General features: G+C 39.2%; 1 protein-coding gene and 1 pseudogene across 3 annotated transcripts in view; one reads left to right on the top strand and one right to left on the bottom strand.

Moving 5' to 3' along the window:
- Positions 1-24,827, bottom strand: part of SLC48A1 (solute carrier family 48 member 1) — a 1,155,028-nt gene that overhangs the window by 312,728 nt on the left and 817,473 nt on the right. The window lies entirely within an intron of this gene.
- On the top strand, positions 3,247-10,115 carry LOC126931586 (starch-binding domain-containing protein 1-like; annotated as a pseudogene).

Raw genomic sequence — 24,827 nt, 5'->3', positions numbered from 1 at the left:
AGCAGCCTGAGTTGCCCAGTCATCCTACACATAGATTGTGGTGCAATGGTGCCATCTCTGCCCCATGTCCAGGCTGATCTCTAAGCATTTGGAGTGCATCACCTGCATAAGCAGCCTGAGCCACTCCACCCTCCCTATGCAGACATTGTGGTGGAATGGGGCCCTCTAAACTCCATGCCCAGGCAGAGCTCCAGGCATCTAGAGCAGTCATTCTCCTAGATTTGGAATTTAGGTGACTGCATTCCCTGTGCAGAGAACTTGAAGCCAAAGAAGTTCCTCTTCAGCCCCAAGGCACACCTAGACACACCTCTGGGCACTTGGTGGCTGTGCTCTGGACCTCCCTTGGTGCTGGTGCTTGTGCCTGCCATTGGGTGACTTGTAAGCAGGCCTGATCTAGCCCCAACGATCTTTATCCCTCAGCTATGGTGCTGAATAGGGTGCTCAGGCCACTGTGAACTCCACAGATCTGCCATTTGCCCCCAGAAACAGAGACCTTCTCCAGTAAACAAGGATTAAACATATACCCATCTATGTTGGCCACATCTGGCTCTTACTCATTAGAACCATTAACTTGTCTGTAGGTTGAACTGCCCAACATAAAACTGGCTGACAGAAGTGCATAGAGATATTGAAACAAAGGCAAAAGATTCTACCCTACATTCTCTACAGTCATATCCCCTAGGGAGAGGGGGAAAAGGGAAGAAAATAGTAACTCAGGAAAAGAGAGAAAGGAAAAAAAATCCTATCTGCATGAAAATAATGACAAAATTTAGAAGTGTCAGTGGCCTCAGATGAGAAGGAACCAGTGCACAAATTCTAGCACCATGAAAAATCTGAGTGCTGTGACACCATCAAAGGATCACACTAGCTATACAGCAACAGTCTCTAATCAAAACGAAAACTCAGAAAGGAAGGATGAAGAATTCAAAGCGTGGATTACAAGGAAGCCCAATGAGATCCAGGACAAGGTTGAAAATCAACACAAAGAAACTTCTAAAGCAATCTAGGAAATGAAGGCAGAGATAAACATCTTTAAAACAAATCAATCAAGTGAGTTTTTCAACTCACTTAAGGAATTTCAAAATACAACTGAAACCTTTATCAATAGACTAGCCCAAACAGAAAAAAGAATTTAAAGCTAGAAGACTGATCTTTTAAACTAACTCAGTCAGAAACTAAAGAAAAAAGAATTTAAAAAATGAATGAGATCTTCAAGAAATATGGGATTATGTAAAGCAACCAAACCTATGAATTAATGGCATTCTTAAGAGAAGAGAAAAAGTAAACAACCTGGAAAATATATTTGAAGGAATAATCAAATAAAATATTTCCAGTTTTGCCAGAGAGGTAGACATTTGGTACAAGACATCCAGAGAACACCTGCAAGATACTATACAAAATGAACATCACCAAGGAATATAGTCACCAGACTGTCCAAGGTCAATGCTAAATAAAAAATTGTAAAGGCAACAGAAAAGATCAGGTCACACACAAAGGGAACCCAATAAGACTAACAGAAAACTTCTCAGCAGAAATCTTTCAAGCTACAACAGTTTGGGGGCCTATTTTCAACATTCTTAAATAAAAGAAATTCCAAACAAGAATTTTATATTCCACCAAACTAAGCTTCAGAAGTGAAAGAGAAATAAAATCTTTTCCAGACATGCAATTGCCAAGGCAATTCATCACTACTAGACTGGCCTAACAAGAGTCCCTCAAGAGAGGTCTAAACATGGAAAAGAAAGAACAATACCCACTACCACAAAAACACACTTAAGTACATAGTCCAGAGATGCTATAAAGCAATTATACAATACAAACTACAAAGCAACCAACTAATGACTCCGTGATAGGATCCAAACCTCATATACTAATATTAACTTTGAATGTATATGGTCTAAACACCCCAATTAAAAGGCAAAGAGTGGCAAGTTGGATAAAAAAAAGGAAGAGCCATTCATTCTGCTGTCTTCAAGAGATCCATCTGACATGCAATAAAACCCATAGTCTCAAAGTAAAAGGGTGAAGAAAAATCTATCACTCAAATGGAAAACAAAAAAGAACAGGAGTCACTATTCTTATATCAGATAAAATAGACTTTAAACTTACAGCAGTAAAAAAGGACAAAGAAAGGCATTACGTAATTATAAAGAATTCAATACCACAAGAAGACTTAACTATCCTAGATATATACCCCCCCAACATTGGAGCACACAGATTCATAGAACAAGTACTTTTAGACATACAAAAAGACAGTCACACAATAATAGTGGGGGACTTTAACACCCTCACTGACAACATTTGACGGGTCATCAAGGCAGAAAACTAACAAAGAAATTCTGATCTTAAATTTGACACTTGACCAATTGGACCTAACAGACATTTATAGACTACTCCACCCATCAGTCACAGAATATACATTCTGCTCATCTGTACATAGAGCATACTCTAAGATTGACCACATGCTCAGCCATAAAGCAATAAATAAATTCAAAAATTCAAAACTATACTAACCATACACTCAGACCACAGTAGAACAAAAATAAAAATCAATATCAGGACGATCTCTCAAAGCCACACAATTACATAAAAATTAAACAACTCTCTCCTGAATGACTTCTGGTAAACAATGAAATTAAGGCAGAAATCAAAAAAGTTTGAAATAAATGGAAACAGAGATACAACATATCAAAATTTCTAGGATGCAGCAAAAGCAGTGTTAAGAGGAAATTTAATAGCTCTAAATACCTACATCAAGAAGTTAGAGAGATCTCAGATTAATGGTCTAACATCACACTTAGAGGAACTAGAAAAGTAGGAGTAAGCTAACCCCAAAGCTAGCAGAAGAAAAGAAATAACTAAAATCAGAGCGGAACTGAATGAAGTTGAGACAGAAAAAATCCATACACAGAATCAACAAACCAAAAGTTGACTCTTTGAAATGTTGATAGACTGCTAAGTAGATTAACAAAGAAAAAGGAGAGAAGATACAAATAAACACAATCAGAAATGACAAAGGTGACATTACAACTGATACCAAAGAAATACAAAGAAGTCCCAGAGATTATCATGAACACTTCCATGCACACAAACTAGAAAATCTAGACTAAATGGATACATTTCTGGACACATACATCCTCCCAAGACTGAACCAAGAAGAAATCGAATCCTTGAACAGACCAATATTGAGTTTTGAAATGGAGTCGTTCATAAAAATCCTTCCAACCAAAAGAAACCCTGGACCGGATGGATTCACAGCTGAATCCTACCAGATGTGCAGAGAAGAGCTGGTACCACTTCTACTGAAACTAATCCAAAAAATCAAGAAGAGACTCCTCCCTAATTCATTCTTTGAAGCCAGCATCTCTCTGATACCAAAACCTGACAAAGATACAACAACAAAATAAGAAAACTACAGGCCAATATTCATGATGAACATAGGCAAAAAGAAAAAAAAAATCCTCAACAAAATATCAGCAAACCAAATCCAGCAGCACATCAAAGAGTTAATTCACCATGATCAAGTAGACTTTATTCCTGTGATGCAAGGTCAGTTTAGAACACACAAATCAATAAATGTGATTCACCACATAAACGTAATTAAAAACAAAAACCATCTGATTATCTCAATAGACTCAGAGAAAGCTTGTGATAAAATCCAACATCCCTTCATGATATAAACCCTCCAGAAAGTAAGCATCAAAGGAACATACCTCAAAATAATAAGAACCATCTATCACAAACCCACAGTAAACATCATACTAAATGGGCAAATACTAGAATCATTCCCCTTGAGAACTGGAATAAAACAAGTATGCTCATTCTCACCACTGCTATTCAACATAGTAATGGAAGTCTTAGCCAGAACAATTAGCAAGAGAAAGAAATAAAAGGCATCCAAATAGGAAAGTAAAAATTCAAATTATCTCTCTTTGCTGATGATATGGCTTTATACTTAGAAAACCCTAAAGACTCCATCAAAAGGCTCCTAGTCTTGACAAACCACTTTAGTAAAGTTTCAGGATACAAAATTTATGTACAAAATTAGTGCTATTTCTATATATCAATAGTGTTGAAGTTGAGATCCAAATCAAGAACACAATCCTATTTATAATAGCCAGAAAAAAAGAAAGAAAACCTTATGAATACACCTAACCAAGGAGGTGAAAGACCTCTAAGAAAGAGCTAAAAAATTGCTGAAAGAAATCAGAGATGAGACAAAAAAATGGAAAAACATCTCACACTCATGGATAGGAAAAAAAAAATCAATATTATGAAATAGCCATACTGCTCAAAGAAGTCTACAGATTCAATGCTATTCCTATCAAACTATCAATCTCGTATTTCACAGAACTCAAAGTGTTGTAAAAGTCATATTAGACCAAAAAAGAGCTCTAACAGCCAAAGCAATCCTAAACAAAAAGATCAAAGTTGAAGGCATCACATTACTCAACTTCAAACTATACTATAAGAAGACAGTAACCAAAAAAGCATGGTACGGGTACAAAAGTAGACGCATAGACCAATGGAACATAATAGAGAACTCAGAAATAAACCTAAACACCTACAGCCATCCAATCTTTGACAAAGTTGGAAAAAATAAGCAATGGGGATAGGAGTCCCTATTCAATAAATGGTGCTGGGATAGCATCAAAATGCAAGGTCTGAAAAATACCTCAAACATTAGTCTTAGGTTTTACAATTGCGATGTTATCTAAAAGAGAAATTGGGGAGGTTACAAATCTTTTGACCTCTGGCTACATTACTCTTGAACCACAATTCTAATTTTGTGGCCAGTTTGTTAGTTTTACGAAGGTGGTTTTTATATCCAAGCAAGGAGAGGGTTAGTTTTGGGAAGGGACTAATATCTTTGTTTTTAAAGTTAAACTATAAACTAAATTCCTTCCATAGTTAACTTAACCTATGCCCAGGAATGAGCAAAGACCATTAGCTTGTGAGGTTAGAAGCAAGGTGGAGTCAGCTATGTCAGATTTGTCTCACTTTCATAATTTTTCAAAGGTGGTTTCATTCCAGCTATTGTCACCTCTTTGTGTGTGTGTGTGTGTGTGTGTGTGTGGTTGTTGTTGTTTTGCCTATATGCCTCTCCTTGCTTCCATTTTCACTTTGATACTTGTACGTGCCAGATTTGAGACCTTGGGTTGCCCTGAGAGGGAGAAAAGATATTTTTACTACCACATCCTGCCATCTCTGTGACTGGATATATAAGATCATTAGACAGTAACAGATGCTGAGGTGGCTGCGAAGCCTGTGAGCTTAAAATGGATTAGGATGAATAACCATAGCACCATTTGTTAGGGTTCAAAGCTTCAGGGCCCAGGGAAATTCTCTGGCGTGGAGAGAAGGAGGATAGCAGGCCCACCAACCCAGAGGTCAGTGGGGACTGAGAAGTTGCTGGTGGGTGCTCTGTCCTCTACCCCTCAGGTACTCCCCACCAAGGGGCAGAAGCTCAGAAATATGTGCAACCTGTTTCCTGGAGATAAATGACCCTAGGGATGATTCACACCTTATTTGCCTCCTTCTGCTCATTTTCATATTACCTGTCAGTTCAGATTCATATGCTGTTTGCTGCTTAAAGCCTTATTTCCTAAAATAATGAGAACACAAACATTTTCTATACTTTTCCAGTGTTATGGCTGTATTTATGGGCTTATTTTATTTTATACCTGTGGGTAGAGTTCAATTATATCCCTGTCTTTTTCAGATATATAAAAAATAGGGCTTTTTTTATGATTCAAGATAGCTCTCTACAATGACAAGAGCAGGGAAATAAATCAAAGGGATGAGAAAAATACTCATAGAGAAATGATGTTCTGGACAGGAGGGTCCCCATTTTATGAGCATCAGAGTAGATGGATTTCACCTAGGTCTAGAGGGGAAACAAATGGGCTGATGGCTTGTGATCTCTCTCTCTTTTTAAAGAAAACATTTGCTGAGTTCTTAAAGTACACAATGTTTCTGAAGACAACTGTGCAATATTTGGGGTACGAATACAGGCACAGAAAAAAACAACAAAGCAATTATTTTTTATTCTGTGAAGTCTCTTGGGATACAAAAAATATTTGCTTTTTCCTCAACACGATTTATCAAGATAAATCCATTTGGATTACAACATGAGAGAGAAAGAGAATTATTCAAGCCAATTAAGGCTAAGGAGAAAATTAGGCATCAAAAACTTTTCTGTCATTCTGTCCTCCTAAAATAGAATGTTAGATAAAAAAATCTCTTCAAGAAGGCATTAAATACAATGTAGAGAACTTGAATAATGAAATTGGGAAAAAACAGTGAAGCCCAATATAATCCAATATCTGGTTATCAGTAGAATGAGAATTGTAGAACTGACTTATCAGAGTTTTAAATGTTTAACATCACAATGAACCAAGGATACAGTAAACAGTGCCCTAAAGTCTAGGGAGGAGTTGGGATACATTTTCTCCAGCTATTACTATTACAGGTATAATACAGTAGACCATTCACCTTGTAAAAATTAAAATGTTACAGGTAAGGCTAAATTCTTTTCTGCCCACTTCCTCAAATCCTAGTGCCCTCTGCACAGGAAAAACTTGTGAGCATTCTTGAATATATTTACTCATGCAGTCACAAACATTTAGTACATGTAGAAAATATATACTATTTTGGGGAAATATGTATTTTTAACAAACACAATGATTACATTCTATATGTGTAGTTTTGCAACTGCTTTTTTCCCTCAACAGTCTGTGTTCAAGATCTTCCATGTTAGTATGCATAAGTGTATCTTATATAATACATATCTCATATTATCCACTTAAACATCAGCTGTTGTAAAGATGTGCTTATTTGGCCATTCTTATATTGGTGGACATTTAGCGTGTTGCCAATCTCACTCTTACATACCTTGAACATAGAAAACAGAATTATCAGAACATAAGATATGCCCCATATAGAATCCTGTTAGCTGGCTATGAGAATACACATTTACCTATACTCTCTGCTACAGCTGATAATATCAAACAATTTTTTTTTTTTTGCCAACCTGAAGGGTATAACAAGAGTAAGTGATTGTTTAATTTTCATTTTCTTGATTTCTAACGGAATCGAGCATTGTTTTCTATATGTTTAATGCCCTATTTGTGTTTCCCTTCTGTGAATTGCCCACTCAGGTTTTTTTGGTCCATTTTTACATTAGATTGTTTGTACTTCCTTCCGTTTTTAGAGAATTTTCCTCTGTCTATCCAAAAACCAATATTTTATCTATCATATGTTGATATATCGTCTCTTAGTCTTCCATTAAAAAAACTTTCTGTATATTATTCGTCATATTATAAAAGTTTTATTTTAAAGTAGTCAATTTACCAATTCTTTCTCTTATGACTTAAAAAAAATCCTAAGAAGGATCTATCTACTCAATTTCATGCATGCAAATTTTCATTTATTTGTTTTGAACACTTTTATACACTTTTTTTTTCTTTTTCTTTTTTTTTTTGAGATGGAGTCTAGCTCTGTCGCCCAGGCTGGAGTGCAGTGACGTGATCTCAGCTCACTGCAAGCTCTGCCTCCGGGGTTCACGCCATTCTCCTGCCTCAGCCTCCTGAGTAGCTGGGACTACAGGTGCCTGCCACCACACCTGGCTAATTTTGTTTTTGTATTTTTAGTAGAGACGGGGTTTCACCATGTTAGCCAGGATGGTCTCGATCTCCTGACCTCATTATCTGCCCACCTCGGCCTCCCAAAGTGCTGGGATTACAGGCGTGAGCCACCACGCCCGGCCAAACACTTTTATACACTTTTTAATCTTACCCTAGGATTTTAATCTAGTTGTAATTTACTTTGTAATTAGCATGAAAAAATGATATATTTTATTTCTTTTTACCATGGATACCCAGTTGATATAACACCACTTATTACATAATTGTCTACCTACAGATTTGAAATGTCATTTTTAGCGTATACTAAATTTCCATATACAGTATATGTATACTTTCTGTTCCATTGCAAAGATCCGCTTACCTATTCTTACTTCAGTACTATATTGCTTGTTACTCCACCTTATAATAAAGTTTGGTTTTAGAAATTAAAGAACTAGAATTTATTTTTTATTTCCAAAATTACCTTGATTACTGCTCTGCATTGACTCTTACATATTAATTTTAGCGTGATACTGCTAAGTTATATAAAAAATAGGTTGGGGATTTTTATTAGAATTGCATTGAATTTACAGATAAATTTGTGGACAATTGAATGTTTACAAATATTGAATCTTGTCCCTCATAATCTGATATACTTTTCAGTAAAAATTTACAGTGTTTTGCACATTTTTGTAAATTCATTTGAAGTACTTTACAGTTTTGTTGTTGTTGCAAATGGCATTTTAAAAATTACTTTTTCTTCAGGTATATAGGATAGGATAGGATAGTACCTTTTAAATCTTTTTTCATAATAGAACTTACTCTTTTCAATGCTGAGAAAATCTCTTTAAAGCTTTAGAAGGGTGGACAGAAATGCATACAAGCATTTTTTTCATCAAGATGTCAGGTCTATTCTCCCCAGTGTTTGAGTAGCCCTGGAGTTGCCTATTGCTCAAATTGTTTTAAATGCAGCTTCTGCTGCTCCTCTGATCTCTCATATGAAGGTGTTCTGACATTTAAATCAAACAAGGCCAAATAGATATCAATCTTACATGCACTAACCTTAAATGTAGATATATTTTTAAAACAAACCAGTAAATACATATTGAAAACCTTTTATGCAAGACACAGTTACTGTGAAGTATATAAAGATGAATAAAATGTTTCCCCTATGCTCCGGTGCTTACAACAGAGTTAGCAGTGGATGTGTTTTGAAGTTCAGTGACCACAAATTCAGTAAGATAATAATAATAGCTAACACTCAAAGAATGAACATTATATGCCAGAAATACATATTACTTTAATCTTTATGAAATGCCCATGCACGGGGCATTATTATTCTCCTCATTTTAGAGATGAGTCCTCTTTCTATAGGAGTATATAATAAAGAATTTGGGTGACTCTTCCTGTGTGACCTGAGCCCCTTCCTGGTCCCATTGTCTCCTGGAGTCACAGCGTCTCAGCCATTGGTGCCATATTGTCTGCCCTGCTTGTTGGAGAGGGTCTTGCCAGAATGCTTTTTGCCTGGCTGCTGCAGGGCAGCCTCTGGACACGGGGAAGGACAGGGACACGAGGAAGGACTGGGACATAAAACAAGAGAAGGATGCTTCTCTTGGGGAGGCTGCGGTTCTGGGAGGCAATCAGGGAGTCAGTGGTAAACTTAACCCTGGATCTTCCAGGCAGGAGCTGTTCACCAAACCAGAGCATCTTCAAGAAAACAGTGGACATTTGATTTCTAAAACCAAAGACCCACAGGAAGCAGCATGGAAACATCTGTGACAATTCAAGAGAACATGTTCCTGCTCGACAGATTTCAGACACAGAAGCTCTAGTTACCTTTGAAACTGGTAACTTGAGTTATTCTGAAGTTTCAAGAAATGAAAGACTTGAATCTCCTATAGCAGAATGGGTATTCTGGAAAAGGACAAGAGACATCTGCTAAAGCAGCTACATGTTTTGCAGAGAAGTTGCCTTCTAGCAACTTGCTCATAGACAGAGCCAAAGAAGTGAGCCTAGCACAATTGGACTTAGTTGACTATGAGAAGGAACTCTTCTAGGGGAGATGTTGGTTTCAGTGGCAGTCTTGAGGCTCCAGGGTTAAACCTAAAGCAGGAAATGGATAATGGCAGAAGTACTCTAGTGGAAGAAAGAGTGCACGGAAAACAAAGAGGGTAGTAGCAATATCTTCAGAGTCTCAGCAAGTTAGTGTCAGGTTCTAGATCCATTATATCATAAGTACTGATGTGCAATTCATTGCAAACTGGAAACCATGAGGGCCTTAGAAGATGGAATACTTACATCACACCTTACTATTGCAAGGGTGCATTCTAGACTCATATTGTTTTCCTGCCAGCAGGTGCAGTGGTGGAATGGAAGTTTGTGTTGGTAGAGAATGGGAAAGTTATCTGCTGGGAAAAATGCTGCAGTGGATTCCTAGAGAATGGCCACGAGGATAAAGTGGTTCACGCGTGGTGGGGATTCACTCATTGAGTTTGCCTAGTATTGCAGAGGCTGTAGAAGAGTGTGGGAGATGCTGAGGTTGTGAAGTGCACTGAATAATTTAAAATAAGATAAAGACAGTGTGACTCCAAATTCAGCCATCTAAGTTGTTTTAGATTTGCCAGTGGCATTTGTCTAATGTGCAGAAAAAATATATTAATATACACACACATGTGCAGATAATGCTTCCAGTGAGTATGGACTTTTTGTCCCCCTCTAGTATCATTGAATGATGAATTTGTACTGAATCGTGATTACTTTAGGGTTTGATCTTCCTGGGGAGTGACTTGGCTAAGCTTCAGGTAAGGACTGTGGTCACGGAGCAAAAAAACTAACCAGCTGCAAATAAACTAACCAGCTGGAGCAAAGAAACTAACCAGTTGCACAGGGTTCAAGCTTGAGCCTTTGGGTGATCCTTAGACCACGGTAGCAAAATAAAGCTCACTCAAACATAGCTGATCTCCTATTGATACACTTTGAGAAACACTCTTTACTACATGCACATTTTATATTAAAAAATAATATGGAACTGTGATCAGAAAATAATGTGATCTAGATGTGATTAATAAGGATATGAAGAGATACTCCAAGACTTCCCAACATTTTTCTCTTGATTTTACATGCCAGGCACGGGTTTGAAGGTAGCAAGTATGTCTTTGTCTTAATGATCTAAGGCTGATAGAGAAACCAGGGGCCTAATCAGAACCAGTCATGATGGAAGTCAGGCACAGGAGCAGCCCATGAGGAAAGGGAACATGAATGGGATGAGGGACTGGGCTGAGTGAGGTGGCTTGAGTGACACCTCTTAGAGGACTGGGAAGTATAGGTACAGCCTGACTGCAGAGAGGGACGCACCCATCATTTACCCATGGGAGCCTCTGTGGGACCATCTCTCTCCCACCCTCACTCCCCTGTCCCAGTAGATTTGGAAGGATGGATGGTCCTGTAGCAATCATTTCCGTCCATCACCCTTCCCTCTCCTTTCATACAAGTAGCTATCTTGGCTAACAAATTTATACAGAATTGGCCAGGCACAGTGGCTCACACCAGTAATCCCAGCACTTTGGGAGGCTGAGGTGGGCAGATCATGAGGTCTGAAGATCGAGACCATCCTGGCCAACAAGGTCAAACCCCGTCTCTACTAAAAATACAAAAATCAGCTGGGCGTGGTGGCACGTGCCTGTCATCCCAGGTACTTGGGAGGCTGAGGCAGGAGAATTCCTTGAACCTGGGAGGTGGAGGTTGCAGTGAGCCAAGATTGTGCTACTGAACTCCAGCCTGGAGACAGAGCTAGACTCCGTCTCAAACAAACAAACACACAAACAAAAACAAATTTATACAGGATAGTAATACAGAAGTACACCTTTGCTCTGAGAAGAAATACAGCATACATTTAAACTTTAAATTTTTATAACTGAACAAATAAAAGCTGAGTTTTAATATCTTTTAAAAAACAAAACCAAACAACTACAACAACAAATAATTTGGCTAGCATTTGTCCCCCATTCCTGGGAAGGGGCCTCTAAACACTGGACATTTCCTTGAGTGGTAGCGTTATCTATGTTATTCATGGTGGGCCCCTCAGATCACACCTGATAGTTTATGCTAATGTGGTGACTCAGCATGGGGGCTGGACACACTGGGAAGACCAATCCTATGATTACAGGTTTGGGGCTTTGAGCCCAACCTCCAGGGAAGGGAGAAGAATTGAAGATTGAGTTTAATCACATTGCCAATGAATCAATCAATCAATCATGCCTGTGTAATGAAGCCCCAATAAAAACTCTGCATGCTAAAGTTTGGGTGAGTTTCTCTGTTTGGCAAAACTCTTTGAGTATTATCACACATCGTATCCTGGAGGAGGTAATGTTGTGTGGGACTTTGCAGAGACAGGATGATTGCGACCCTCCCAGAACTCCCCCTCTGTGTCTCTCCCTTGGCTGGTTGTGACTTGTATTCTTTTGTTATAACAAAATTGTAATTTTAAGTATAGTTCTTTCCTGAGTTCTATGAGTCATTCTAGGGAATTATTGAATATGAGGGGCTTCATGAGGACCTCTAGATTTGTAGCCAGCTGATCAGAAGTGAGGGTGGCCCTGGGGACCCCAAACTTGCAGCTGGTGTCTGAAAATGAGAGAAGTCTTATAGAGGACTGTGCCCTTAACCTGTGAGGTATGGCTTAACTCTGGGTAGTTGGTGTTTACGAGTAACAGTGGAAAGTTTGTTGCTTATAAACACCTGGAGGTGCCTTGTGCAAGGCAAACGACCACCCTCGAATTTGTCTTTCTGAAGTTTCAATGTTTGTATGTTTCATATTTAGAATGGGGAGGGGAAATTCCCTTCTCTAATTATTTTCCATTCTCTGTGCTGGGAGTAACCATGCTGTGGCTTTCCTGTTTGTATATAAGCAGGAGTCTGTAAGGGGAGAAGCTCACTTTATATTATCAGTGCATCCCAGCTGAAATTTGTCCAAGAAAACCAGGCATCCAGGCTAGTGGAGAGCTGTATACAGGCTCCTTAAGAAAGAAAGCTCCCAGGCGAGAATTCTGTGAGCCTCTCGAAACTTATTCATCTTGCACCTTAATTAATAGGCACTAAACACAGAATATGTAAAACGCAATTAAGATGCAGATGTGAGTCAATTTTATAGCCACTGGCTCAGAAAACGTGTGCTTTCCCATTTGAGAACTGGAAGACTTTTTTTTATGCTATGCAGCCAGAATGATACACATTAAACTTGCTTTCAGTTAATAGTTCTGTTAAAGTGTCCTGTGTTCAGTCTGCATTGACTAAGCCCCTATCTACATAGATACCCCAGCATGTAGAGCAACCTCACCTCCAAAACAAAACCACTGATATGATTTGGTTGCATCCCCACCGAAATCTCATCTTGAATTGTAATCTGAATTATAATCCTCACATGTTGGGGGAGGGATCTTGTGGGAAGTGATTGGATCATGGGGGTGGTTCCCCCATGCTGTTCTCATGATAGTGAGTGAGTTCTCATGAGATCTGATGGTTTTATAAGGGGCTTTCCTCTCCTTGGCTCTGCACTTCTCTCTCCTGCCGCCCATGTAAAGAAGGACATCTTCGCTTTCCCTTCCACCTTGATTGTAAGTTTCCTGAGGCCTCTTCAGCCATGCAGAACTGTGAGTCAATGAAACCTCTTTCCTTTGTAAATTACCCAGACTTGGGTATTTCTTCATAGCAGCGTGAGAACAGACTAATACAACCACCCTCCCAGGGATTTTTGTGAGTTCCAAATAATATTAATCACATTGCCAGTGAATTAATCAATCATGCTCCTATGTAAAGAAGCCCCAGTGAAAACTCTTGTATGCTAAAGTTTGGATGAGCTTCTCTGGTTGGCAAAACTCTGAGTAGTATCACATATTGTATGCTGTAGGAGGTAATGCTGTCCAGGACTCTGCAGGGAGAGGATGATTGCAGCCCTCTCAGAACTCCCAAACCAAATACTCATATAAAATATTGGACAGAGTTCCAGAAAGTCTATTCATAAAAGAATTCCAAAAAGTGTTCCTTTTTTAGCCAGTGAAAGTTTCTTGAAAATGTTATGAATTTAGGTGTTTGAGTTCCTGAGCTGGGTTGGGATGCTTGTGAGTTTCACTGGGGGCTGAAACACCATGGACTCCTTTTCTGAGTGAAGCCTTTGTGAGTCTGTCTCATTATTGATGGCTGAGACAGCAGAGGTGATTTCTTTAGAAGCCACAGGAGCTACAGCTGATTCTGTGCTTCATTCTTTGTGGAGGCTGGTTTTATAGAACATTTTTGAGCTGTGACCACCATGCATATAGGAAAGAAGTGACGAATTAAAACAAATCTCCATATGTGACATCTGTGTTAGTTTCCCAGGACTGTTCTAACAAATTACCACAAATTTGGTGGCTTAAAACAACAGAAATGTATTTTCTCACAATTCTGGAGGAGAAAGAAACCAAGGTGTCAGTAGGGCCACATCCCCTCCAAAGGCTTTGGGGGAGAATTCTTCTTTGATTCTTCCAGCTTTTGGTGGCTCCAGGAGTTCCTTGGCTTGTGGCTGCCTCATTCCAAATTCTGCCTCTGTCTTCATATCTGTGCCTCCTTTTCTGTGTCTCTGTGTGTCAAATATCTCTTCTCTTGTTCTTAACAAGACACCAGTCATTAGATTCAGAGTCTACCCTAAATCTAAGATAATTTCATCTAGAGTTCTTTAAGTAATTACATTTGCAAAGACCCTATTTCCAAATAAGGTCACATTCTGAAGTTCCGGGTAGATGTGCATTTTAGAACGACACTATTCAACCCACTACAGCATCCACAGATGCGGATTTGAGTGATGTATTTGTTTCATCTCATTTCCCTCATTTTTAAACCAAGGCTAATAATGACACCTACTCTAACCCCCTCACAGCACTGTTAAGATTAAAGGAGATAATTGGTGTGAAAATCCTTTGTAAACTATTACAGGAGTAACAGGATGGATATAAAACAAAAGATCTTAACAGCTGGCCATAGGATTTACTATTTTTGTTGAAGAAAATAACCTAATGAGACTGCTTGCTGTGGCAGGGACAGGCTGAGGCTCCCAGGTGGGCAGTAACTGAAGTAACAAATATGGATGCCTGATCTGTTTTGTATATGGCAAAGAGAGGAAGATTTTATTTTGTTTTTCATTTCCCCAAAGAGGGAGTGTGACCTGGGAGAAGTTAGGACACTATCTGGAGCTAAAGGCAGCAACTAAAAGCAGGGAGACCGCAACAATTCTTAAAAACAGAAATTGCTGATTTGTGTTTTATGTTGTTTGCTTTCTGGTGTGTAACGTGACCCTCTTCCTATGATGACCAAGTCCTCAGAAATGTCAACTGCACTCAGAGGTGTTTAGAGCAGATAGAAATTTTTTGGACAAGTTTTGGAAATCGTGTCAGGGGATCAGTTTCAGGTTTCAGCAGACATGACTTGAGAAAGAAAATGCACACATATAAACTGGCACCAAGAGATAAAGAAGACTATGAGAATGTCATCCTTTCCCCCCCACTTGGGAATTAGCAGAAACTTGGGGGAGGGCTTTGGTTTCCACCAAGGCATGGAATTAGGATTGAGCTATTCTACATTTCCCAGGGCAGAATGGCCCCAGTTAACACGGGGTTACTTAGCACTAGATGTAGGTATTGAGAAACTAATGTGGTTTGGAGAGCAACACAAAACATTTACAAGTGGCAGTGGAAGATCCCTCCCCAAGATTGTAACCTTGTGTAAGGTACTGGGCTCATAGCTCTTAAAGGTATATTCTAGAGAAGCTCAAGTTCTAGATGAGATGGTCTCGTGAACAGGCAGTATTCCACATAATGATGAGCTCATGGAGAGTGATAAGTAGGTGCAGCTAAGGAGCAGGTGGGACTTGGCTCAGATACCTAATCCAAGGTTGGATTTGGGGTGGAGAGGTGTCATAACAGCTTTCTGGAACTTGAGACTTCCCAACTGTCTTAATTCAGAGTTGGCTGGGGAGAAAACAAAGTGGAGAAGATACTTCCAATGCCCCTTGCCTGACTTGCCTATCTGTTAACACTTTCCTTTTCAGTAAGAATATCAGGAGCTCAGGAAGAGATGTTTTGGAGAGGGCAGGGTCTAGTTGTGCCCCTTAAATCACACTTCACTGGGAGTACCACTTCCCTATATAGCTAATAATCAACTGTATTCAAATTGGTTGATTGCCACTTCACAGAAGCTAACATAAAAGCTAGCAAGAAGTTCCAGTGATGGTTATAAAAAAGCAAAAATAGTTATAAGATAAAAATAAAAGCAATGGAAATATATTAATATTCAAGAAGTTAAAATTTTGTTAGAAAGCTAAAGAAATTGTGTAAGAAGTAAATTACTGAACAACTAATCACTTGCTTAGTCATGAAGGAAATAGCTACTGATGTTTTGAAAGCTTTGTAGTACCAATTGAACAGCCCTTCTCTCCAAAAGTGGCTCATTACTTATCCAGCTTTGATTGCACCATCTGAATCATTAGTTGTTAGGGTGGGTCCTCTTGTCATTTGCTCTGGAGAATGAGGCTTCTATTCCCCAAATTGTGCATATACATACATATACATATATGTACATCTGTATGAATAAAAGCTGGTAGCTTACAAATACAGGCATAAAAGTATGTCATATATGTATACACAGTCAATCCTCATCATTTGTAGATTTCATATTTGTTAATTTGCTTACTCATTAAAATGTATGTGTAATCCCAAAATCAACACTCTTGGTGCTTCTCCAGTCATTTGCGGATATATGCAGAGTGGTGAAAAATCTGATTCGCCCAGACATGTGCATTCCCAGCTGAGCTCCAGCAGAGAACTGTTCTGCCTTCTCATTCAACTCTCTCATACAAAGATGGCCAGAGGCTGGAGCCAGTGCAGGGTGGTGCAGGAAGCTCTGGCTCTGGGGCCAACTGGACCAGGCTTGAATCTCAACTCTGGCACCTGATGGTAGGACGTCCTCAGGCAAGTCGTTGAACATTTCTGACCATAATTTTCCTTTCTGTAAAATAAAGTAAAAAGAACCTACCGGGATGAATTGTTCTCAGGAATTAATACTATAATCTGTGTAATACACAAACACACAAATAAAATATATATTATAGATATGTATTTTCCCTGCATGCAGTGGTTCAGTTTTCACTAATTTTGTGCCCACAGCAACTTCATACAGTATAACTACCATGAACATACCATATACATATATATGTATGTATACACACATGCACATATGCAGTTACATGGAGAGAGGAACACATACTTACACGTTTGTCCATCTTTGCTATATATTCTCAAATCAATACAGGTGTAATCAACAGACTATTGTTAATGGCTCTTGTTTCTTCCATTTTTAGAAGTGAAGAAATTATCTCTCAAAAGAATTTTCCTCCTTATGAAAAGGAAGTAAATTGCTCACTTTTTATAGATGCATTCAGTCTTTTGGGGAATGTCTACGTGAGCCCATTCAGTAAACTACCTCTTTCAATACACTGAATAGTATCCCATTAGTCTGACCATGTTAATGCAACTTCAAAAGGAAAATAATTCACTCTTTTATCATAAGTATGATGAGAACTATAATGCACATAATCTCCAACTCTTTTTCTATTCATTGGCTAGGACTGCTAAATGAAGCTTACATTATTACTGTAAAAGGATGGCTGCCCATGACAAGTAAAAAATAATGTCACTAACTTCACAATAGCATGGAAATTTTGAGAAATTTTTTCAAAAGTTATAATAATAGGTTTGGAATATTCTATTCCCATTCTTCCTCTAATAACTCTCGGTGACCAAACGAACATATTTGCAAGACAGCTGAAAGGCATCAGGGCATCTGACCTTGGAAGTGAGTGAACTAACTAGTCTATGATGGCTATGGACCTTCAGTCTTGACCTCTGTAATCCTATAATATAAAGCCATTGAACTAGTGGAAAGTATTCAGAAATGGAAGTGTGGTGTTTAACTTGCCACAACTAAGGGTAAAACCATTGTATATTTATATTTGATGTTACAAAGAAAGAATTCCTGTACACAAGTCTTCTTACTAGATGGGAATTAAAGTTGTGTTCTAAATGTATTAGTTGGCATAGATTAAGTCAAAGAATAAACAGACCCCCAAACTAATGATGGCCCAAATACGAGAGGAATTAGTATCTCTTTTATATAAGAGTTCAAATGGGTGTTTCTGGATGACAGGTGCATTTCCTCTGTGAAATGTTTAAGGGATCCAGGTTTCTTATATCTGTGGCTCTGCCATCTCTTAGGCCCTCATTGTCATCTTCATCTATCAGGAAGAAAGAGAAAAGAGTGTGGGGCAGGTAAAGTCACTTTGTAAAAGCCTTGGCTGAGAAACTCTGTGCATTATTTACAGATTCCATTGGCTAGAACTCAGTTCTGTGGCCACACCTAACTGCAAAGGATCCTGGGAACTGTGGTTTCCTTATGTGCCCAGGAAGGAAAGGAGATCATGGGTTTTGGCAAGCATCAGGCCATGTCAGGCATAGGTGTTGTTATGCTGAAGGAGGAACATAGACCCTTCCCCCTCCTCCCTTGACCATGGCCATAGGTAAGGGATGAGATTTCAGAAGAGGGATAGAGGTATTTATGGGGTAAATATCCTGGGGAAGATGCTAATTGCTATTCAGAAGCAAGAACCAAGACAAAAAGATCAAAGGCAGAGGGCAATCCGTCATTGTCTGTCTCTCACTTGATTTTTCTCTTAATCTTAAAATTGACTGAAAAAATAGTTGAGATGCTTAAAAAGCAGTTCCTCACGTGAAAGTAAGAAACCCAAGCAACATGTCTATGAAATTATGCCAGCAACTTGGAACTCAAAGCTTCTCCCTCCTGGCATGTGGAAAAGTAATGCCATTTGTAGGAGTGAGTGGACATTTTCATAGCTCTCCATCTGTTGAGACCTCCCCACCCCTCAACAAAGTAATTACACTTTCCAACCTCCCTTGACCCTAGGATGCACATATGATGTATGTTCTTAGAGGTATACTACCTGTGGAAACTGGCAGAACATTGGGGCACCTGAGTCACTGGTGTGGAAATGAACGAGACAAGGTATTCTGGGGGTTGACAGTAGTGGAGGCAACCTCTTGGTCACAGAAAAGTTTGAGTGGTTCTGGAGTTGGTGACAGCAGCTGTCCCATTACTAGGCCAGCTTTGTGGGCTAATTCTGGAAGTTGTCCCTGGTAGCTTAATCTAAATGCTATTCTTCCAGATCGTCCAATGATTCTGTGACCTTTCTAATATTTTTAAATGCATTTCTTCTGCTTTAACTAACTAGAGTGAATTCTGTTGTCTGTGACTAGGAACTTTTTACCAATACTGAGATCCAGCTAGCCATTGTAGAATCAGAATGCATTGCTTTGCCTATAGAATGATTGATATTCCTTAAACTGTTTATTCACATTTTCTTATTCCAACCAGAATTAGTGCTGTTCTAAAGATGTGCAAAAGAAAAGTTTTGTCTATGTCGTACAGAATGTTAAAACTCGAGCAAAACACACTTGGAAGATAGCACATTTGTGGCTGAAATTCTGAAAGCAGGAGAACCCCAAGAGGGGATGTTACATTTCATGACACTGAGTCAAGACCACTTGTTCAGCAGCCCCTCTATCCTAGGGAATTTTCCTTCCTTAGTTAAACCCTGAAGGTTCTGCAGCATGATTTATTAAAGAAGAAAAATCCCTTCAGAGATGGACTACAAAAAGAAATCAGCTACTCTTTACAAATAGATATCTCACATTTTATTCTGATTGCTCTAAAAGGCAATGATTACTTGGGCGTAATGTTTGGAGAAGTTAGTTATTTCAAAAACTCAAAATTTTCAAAATTCAAAAATTTTCCACACCAAGTAATGTTCCTTGTATAATATAGGCTTGCCAGAGACTGAAACCAAGGGCATGCCATGAGTACTGGATATGCAGAAGAGAGATGGCCTTGGTTTTTGAGAGGAAACTTGGTGTAGTGGAAATAGCATTTGGGTTCTGTTACTTACCAGCTGCCTGTGACCTTAGGCAAGTCATTTAATTTCTCTGGGTCTCATTTCCTCATCTGTAAACTGGAGACAATAATCATAGGACCTTACTCAAAGGGTGATTAGGCTTAATTAAAAGTGTGTCATGACTCTTTGTTGCAGGCAGTAGAAACCAATTCTGGCTGACTTAAGCAGAAAAGGAATTGACAGAAAGGTGAAAGAACCGGGGCCAGAAAATGAGCAGGTGCTAAGAGAAATCAAGCAAATAAAAATGAAATCCATTGTCAACACTAGGAATGGCTGGTTGGGATTCCCCCACTGGCTGCCTGTAACTGGTTTCTCTACCACTGAGGCTAGTTCCTGCTGCTGCTGCCTGGGTGGGTCAGACATTGATGCCATGGCACTCTCACCTCCACTGACTCTAGGCATCATCCCCTCTCGATGATGACTTGAACCTGAATGGAAACTACTTATGAGACACAACTGCTAAATATTCAGGAATTTCACCAGCTGGTGTTAAAGAGTTTTAGTTTGAAATCAGCCATGGTGGGAGTTATTTACAACCTGGAAAGTGGCAAACATTACAAATCAGGTTTGTTTTTGTTTTTTGTTTTTTGTTTTTTCCCCAAAGAGCCAGTTTACCTGCAAAATACTGCCTCAAATAACAAATTTCTAGGTGTGAGTGCCTGATTGGGTGAGTCTAAGATACATGTCTGTGTTTTAGCTACCAGGGGATGGGGAGAGGAAAAGACTAGCTTTTTAAATAGCAGGAGGAGGACTTCTCTCTTACCAAGACTGAAACGGTTGGAGGATTCCTTTCAAAAGGATGAGGATTTCAAGGCTGAATAGCCTCCTGAAATTTCAAATATTCTCTGCAGTATGCAAAGGGCTTACCTAAATCTATGTATTTACCCATAATGAGTACCAAGTACATTTTGTGTCCTTGCTCATTCATTTTCTCTTTTCCCTAGTTTTTGCCACATGTATAATCCTTGCTTTTCTATTTGATACATGCTTTTAAGTTCTGCCCATAACAAAATAAAGCCTTAATAAACCCTGTCCTAAGTTATATCTAATTAAGGAGAAAGGTTAGCTCAGAGGTTCCAACTTTAAATTGATGACTGTAGAATGCTGTTCTCTGTGAAAGGAATGTGTGTCTTTAGAAAGAATCATTCTTCACATGTAAGTGTTTTTGAGATAAAAATAACGAAATACGTACAAACATTTATACCAAGATAAATTTCTTATTAAGATACTGAAGGTCTTTCTATTTATTAAATTATCCAACATCCTATCAAAAGAATTTTTATTTTACTTTTTAAAGTTTCAACCTCTGGGAGTACAGAACAAGGAATTTTTATCTTAGAAAATTTAAAGTAGAGACTCTTCCAAGTAAGAGGATATGACAAGCAGCTACTATTATTTTTCCTCCAAATTCATAAGTGTAAGGTACCTGTTTAATCAACTAGAGGTTAGAAAAAAAATACAAATAAAATATTTTTCATGAAAGCTGCTTCTTTATATTGGCTACAAATGATTTATGTCCTTGGACTTGGATGAAGGGGAACAAAAAATATTTTAATAATAGAAATTGCATTGCAAAACTTTTTTCATATGTATCTTGTTTAATTCTTTATGTTTCATATTCATCACTTTATCCATATAACTGGTGGGTGCCTGAACTCACATTTGAAATTAGGAAAATTTGTCACTGTTCAGAGTCAGCTTTCATTTTTCTAAATGTCGCAAAAAGAAGGGATTTTTTTCCTAGGTGAAGATTATGCATTCTTAAAGAGGCATTTGGAAGTTCCTTTACCTGCAGCTTTTACTCACGTGTTTGGAAGTGGTGATACAAAGATACTGCTGTGGATTGAGGGGATGAAGCACTTCACTGGGTGCTGGAAGAACAGAATCTACTCTGACCCCAGAGCGGTCAGTGGCTTGAGCTAGTTTCTCCCTTCCTGGGTTCATTCAGTTTCTCCATTTGAAAAGTACGTACCCATCCAGAAGTGCTTTATATTTCCTTCATCCTTAAAAAATTCTGCATCCTGAGGTTGGAGCATCACCTCACCCAGGAAGTGCAAGGGGTTGGAGAACTCCCTCCCTTAGCCAAGGGAAGCCATGAGGGACTGTGCCATGAGGGACAGTGCTATCCAGCCCAGATACTGTGCTTTTCCCACCGTCTTCACAACCTACAGATCAGGAGATTCCCTCGGGTGCCTATACAACTGGAGCCCTGGGTTTCAAGCACAAAACCAGGTGGCCATTTGGGCACACACTGAGCTAGTTGCAGGAGTTTTTTTCATACCCCAGTGGCACCTGGAACACCAGTGAGACAGAACCATTCACTCTCCTGGAAAGGGCACTGAATCCAGGGAGCTGAGTGGTCTTGCTCAGCAGATCCCACCCCTACAGAGCCCCACAAGCTAAGATTCACTGGCTTGAAATTCTTGCTGCCAGCACAGCAGTCTGGTCAACTTGGGACTCTTGAGCTTGGTGTGGGGAGGGGCGTCTGCCATTACTGAGGCTTGAGTAGGCAGTTTTCCCTTCACAGTATAAACAAAGCTGGGAAGTTCAAACTGGGCACATAATCCACCGCAGTGCAGCAAAGCCACGGTAGCCAGACTGCCTCTCTAGATTCCTCCTCTCTGGGCAGGGCATCTCTGAAAGAAAGGCAGCAATCAGGGGCTTATAGATAAAACTTCCATCTCCCTGGCACAGAGCACCTGGGGGAAGGGGTGACTGTGGGCACAGCTTCAGCAGATTTAAACCTTCCTGCCTGCCGGCTCTGAAGAGCACAGCAGATCTCCCAGCACAGCACTCAATCTCTGCTAAGGGACAGGCTGCCTCCTCAAGTTGGGTCCCTGACCCCTGTGCCTCTTGACGGGGAGACAGCTCCCAGCAGGGGTCAGCAGGCACCTCATACAGGAGAACTCCAGCTGGAATCTTGCGAATGCCCCTCTGGGACAAAGCTTCCAGAGGAAGGGGCAGGCACCAATCTTTGCTGTCCTGCAGCCTCCACTGGTGATACTCAGGCAAACAGGGTCTGGAGTGGACCTCCAGCAAACTCCAGCAGACCTGCAGAAGAGGGGCCTGACTGTTAGAAGGAAAACTAACAAACAGGAAGCAATAACATCAACATCAACAAAAAGGATGCCACACAAAAACCCCGTCCGAAGGTTACCAATATCAAAGACCAAAGGTAGATAAATCCACAAAGATTAAAAAACAAAACAAAACAAAAAACAAACAAACAAAAAAACCCGTGCAAAAAAAAAAACCCTGAAAACTCCAAAACCCAGAATGCCTCTTCCCCTCCAAAGGATCACAACTCTGCAGCAGCAAGGGCAGAAAACTGGACGGAGAATGAGTTTGACGAATTAACTGAAGTAGGCTTCACAAGGTGGGTAATAACAAACTCCTCTGAGCTAAAGGAGCATGTTGTAACCCAATGCAAGGACGCTAAGAACCTTGATAAAAGGTTACAGGAACTGCTAACTAGAATAAGCAGTTTAGAGAAGAACATAAATAACTTGATGGAGCTGAAAAACACAGCATGAGAACTTTGTGAAGTATATACAAGTGTCAATAGCTGAATTAATTAAGCAGATACCAGAGATTGAAGGTCAACTTAATGACATAAAACATGAAGAAAATATTAGAGAAAAAAGAATGAGAAGGAATGAACAAAGCCTCCAAAAAATATGGGACAATGTGAAAAGACCAAACCTATATTTTATTGGTGTACCTGAAAGTGACGGGGAGAATGGAACCAAGTTGGAAAACACACGTCAGGATATAATCCAGGAGAATTTCCCTAACCTAGCAAGGCAGGTCAACATTCAAATTCAGGAAATACAGAGAACACCACAAAGATACCCCTCGAGAAGAGCAACCACAAGACACATAATTGTCAGGTTCACCAAGGTTAAAATGAAGGAAAAAATATTAAGGACAGCCAGAGAGAAAGGTCAGGTTATCCACAAAGGCAAGCCCATTAGACTAACAGCAGATCTCCCTGCAGAAACCCTACAAGTCAGAAGAGACTGGGGGCCAATATTCAACATTTTTAAAGAAAAGAATTTTCAACCCAGACTTTCATATTCAGCCAAACTAAGCTTCATAAGTGAAGGAGAAATGAAATATTTTACAGACAAGCAAATGCTGAGAGATTTTGTCAACACAAGACCGGCCTTACAACAGCTCTTAAGGAAGCACTAACTGTGGAAAGTAAAAACTGGTACCAGTTACTGCAAAAACATTTCAAAGTGTAAAGACAATTGACGCTATGAAAAACTCCAAAACATTGAAGTTTTGCATACAAAACTATGAAGAAACTGCAAAAACATTCCAAAGTGTAAAGACCATTGATACTATGAAGAAACAACTGATGGGCAAAATAACCAACTAGCATCATAATGACAGGATCAAATTCACACAAAACAATATTAACCTTAAATGTAAATGGGCTAAATGCCTCAGTTAAAAGACACAGACTGGAAAGTTGGATAAAGAGTCAAGACCCATTGGTGTGCCATGTTCAGGATACCCATCTCACGTACAAAGACACACATGGGCTCAAAATAAAGGGTTGGAGGAATATTTAACAAGCAAATGGAAAGCAAAAAACAGCAGAAGTTGCAATCCTAGTCTCTGATAAAACAGACTTTAAACCAACAAAGATAAAAAAAGACAAAGAAGGCATTACATAATGGTAAAGGGATCAACATAACAAGAAGAGTAAACTAACCTAAATATATATATGCACCCAATACAGGAGCACCCAGATTCATAAATGTGGTTCTTAGAGACCTATAAAGAGACTTAGACTACCATGCAATAATAACAGGAGACTTTAACACCCCGTAGACAGATCAATGATACAGAAAATTAATAAGGATATTCAGGACTTGAACATAGCTCCAGACCAAGTGGACTTAATAAACATCTACAGAACTCTTCACACCAAATCAAAGAATATACATTCTTCTTAGCACCACATAGCACTTATTCTAAAATTGACCACATAATTATAAATAAAACACTCCTCAGCAAATGCAAAAGAATGGAAATCATAACAGTTTCATAGATCACAGAGCAATCAAATTAGAACTCAGAATTTCAAAACTCACTTAAAACCACACAACTACATGGAAACTGAACAACCTGCTCCTGAATGA

The sequence above is a fragment of the Macaca thibetana genome, chromosome 11 (genome assembly GCF_024542745.1).
Source record: "Macaca thibetana thibetana isolate TM-01 chromosome 11, ASM2454274v1, whole genome shotgun sequence".
NCBI lineage: Eukaryota > Metazoa > Chordata > Mammalia > Primates > Cercopithecidae > Macaca > Macaca thibetana.
The sequence above is the reverse complement of the archived record's forward strand: the minus strand, read 5'-3'. Positions and strand labels throughout refer to the sequence as shown.